This window comes from Frankliniella occidentalis, unplaced genomic scaffold (assembly GCF_000697945.3).
Source record: "Frankliniella occidentalis isolate FOCC.00 unplaced genomic scaffold, Focc_3.1 Scaffold30, whole genome shotgun sequence".
NCBI lineage: Eukaryota > Metazoa > Arthropoda > Insecta > Thysanoptera > Thripidae > Frankliniella > Frankliniella occidentalis.
Window position 1 is genome coordinate 373,333 of NW_026267160.1, and position 3,118 is coordinate 376,450.

Here is a 3,118-nt window from a genome sequence, read left to right on the forward strand (position 1 = left end):
GAGAAAGGAGGGGCGGTGGCGGTACCCAAAGTGGATAAACAAAGTACATGAACAAATTAGCACATGAACAAAGTGTATGAACAAAATTGAATAAATGTAGCGAATCGGCGAAACTAAACGAAAGCATATGAATCGAAAAAAGAGAACGAATAATGAAAATAATCAAAACAGTTTTGACACCAAAAAATTGGACATGGGTAAAGTTAGTGAGTTACTGAAAAAATCCGAGATGTCAGGATCGACAGTGAGGCACATGCAACCAGCTCTGCTTCCGATGCTTGGCTGTGTCCAGCATAGTAGAGTTCACTTCCTGAGCAGGGGGTGGGAGGGGTGGAGAGCGCGTGAAGAGCGATGAGCAAAGTTCAGGGAGAGAGAGAGGTCGGGGGCGGGGGGCGGCGCGGCGCCTAAAGCGTCTTGACAGTTGCTGCACGTAGGCACAAAACTCGATTACTAATTAAGACGTTAATGGGTTTTAATTAAAACCTCTCCGCCGCCGTATTGCTTTCCTCTTTATGTGTCTTTCTCTCTCTCTGCTCCCCTCTGCTTTTCTCTTCTTGCCATCTCCCCGCCCACTCTCTCTCTCTCTCTCTCCCTCTCTCTCGCTGTCGCTGTGAGAGGGAGGGAGGGTCGTTACAGCAGCACTTCTTTTGTCCCCGTTATCGCCGCACTCTCCTCTCGCTGTCGTCGGGACGCTAAAGACCAGACCGCCCCCTGCCTGCTCCGCTCTGCGGCGCCACAGCGACAAATAACTTCCAGTGGAGAGTCGCGCGGGGGCGGGGGAGCTGGAGCAATGACGTCCTTGGAGGCGGGAGAGTCGAGCTGGCTGGCACTCGCACCTCCTCCTGCACGGCATGCAAGGCGCTCTCCCGGTCGACGGACACACCACGTGCGGCAACACGTCCAGGACGTCCGTCCGTGCGACCGCGAGAAGAGAAACCCGTTATACGCACGCGCACGCCCGCCAACTGCCGCGCCGGGACAAACAAACACAGACGGTGACTCCCGGCGGCCGCGGCGAGGTCGTCGTCAGGAAGGCGTTTGGGCGGAAGTAATCTCTTTAAAGTCCCTATGCCGCTCCACACCGGGTCTCGCGCCCGCCGCGCCAAGCCACGCGCCCGCTATGATGACTTGGTCCTAATCCGGGCTTTGTCCCGACCGCAGCGCTATATTCAAATCGACCGCCACTCCAGGCAGGCGCGAGACGTCATCATTTAAATCCGGGTCGCGACGTCGACGGGGTCGGGCGGGGGTCTTCTTTAGTGATCTAGACGCGCGGGTCGCGTGGAGCGCTCCTCCGCCGCGTGGGATGCGATACTGTACCCAGAGAACCATTTCGTTGGTGCAACAAAATTAGCGCCGTTGCAATCAAGATTTTGTTTCTGAAACCGGACTAAAATGTTGGTACCTCGGTTTTACCCAACATGGTAGGGTAGGAACAATCAAAGTCAGCTTGGCAAAATTACTTAATCTCTGCCGATAAAATTTGTCGCTATCATGGCTAACTTTTTTCGGTTTTGAAAGTTGGTCCCCTAGTTTAGTGGCTGTAAACCATTTTCTGAGTAAGAAAAAAAAAAGATCGCCAAAAATACAACAAATAAAAAATAAACTAGATTCAAAAGTTGAATTGGAACAATTGAATTCACGAATTTATGGCTCACCTATTTTACACTGGTTGTGCAAAGAGCTCGGCAGGGCGGGACGGGGGCGTGGCGCGCGAATGGCGTGTCGGGCGGGAGATGGAGATGTCAACGGCAGCGGAGGGACCCGCGAGGGACCCTTCCCTTCCAGCGGCTCAGGGCGTCGCGCGTCGCGCAGGACATAATCACCATTATAATAATCCGACGACAATAGAAAATGGATTCGTGTTGTTTGGCGATCTCACTCGGCCTGCAGCAGCGCTCGCGGCGGGGCAAGGGGAAAAGGGGGGGGGGGGTTGATGATGACGCTGTTGATGTTGTTCCTATGGAGGGCCATCCCACCGCGTCCAGCGCTGTCCCCGGCCGGCTCCCGTTTAGTCGCCGTGGCGTGCAAGTGAGCAGCCGAGCCGACTGGAGAGGACCAGGAGCAGGGCGGGGGTGGCGGTGCGAGCGCGGGCTGCTTAAATATTTAAATCCGCGTCCTCGTATGACGAGGTGTCGGCAGAGGCCTTTATCAGAGGACTCAAATCGCGGCATTTGTTTGATATCATTATTCGGATCTGCAAGGGCGGCTCGTGCCGGGGGTTTTGGTAGCTTGTTGGGACGAGGCTGTCGCACGCTCGGTTTCAACTTCACACCTTACTGGACCGAAATCCCTACCGCTGCTTCCATCTGTCTCACCCCTTCTTGCTCGCTCCTTGTTCTCGCTCGCTCCTTGTTCTCTCTCGCTCCCTCTCCCTTGCCGAGTGGAGGAGACGCGCTGCATAATGGCGCACAGCCCCGTGTCATTTGATAATTTCAAAGGCCGGCACCCTTCCCGCTGCCATACATCATCTTCCGTTTTTAAAAAAGGCGCTGCCTAATACTTCCAGCAAATAGACGCCCCTCCTCCTAGTCGCGCGTGCCAGCCGCAGCCTCCCCCCGCCGCACACGCCAACGCGGCACGATGCGTTTTTGTCTCTATTTGCACAGCAGCCTGTCCTTTACAGCCGCATTCAAAACGTTTTTATTTTTCGCAACACGACGTATATGCGAATTCTTATCATATTCGTGCCACACGAACTGGGCCATATGAGTTTTGCGTCTTCTTGCAAAGTATGAAAATTAAGCATAAAATGCATAAAATGCTTATAATGCATAACATGCATAAAATCCATAAAATGCATAAAACTTACTGTGCGGGATATTTATAGGGTCGATAAGAAGTGGATAAAATAAAGAGATAATAGCTGGGTGCAATGAATAATTGTCCGTGCAATTTCTATGTCGCTGCCGCTGCTGGACTTCTTCCCAGCCCCAGCCTGCTGCACGAGAGAGGAGTTAGTAAAGGGGAGGAGGGTGGGGGGAGTGACTGGACATTGCCGATCGCGTATTTAATAACACAATTGAGTCCGTTATGGAATACATATCTGTGCGGCCATGATCCGACATCATCCCGACCCCTTTACAGAGAAAGGGGTGAGTCGCGGAGGGAGGGAGGG

General features: G+C 53.3%; 1 protein-coding gene across 4 annotated transcripts in view; it reads left to right on the top strand.

Annotated features, from left to right (window-relative positions):
* LOC113211004 (transcription factor hamlet-like) overlaps positions 1–3,118 on the top strand; it is a 156,623-nt gene that overhangs the window by 126,372 nt on the left and 27,133 nt on the right. The gene's annotated exons all lie outside the window — the stretch shown is intronic.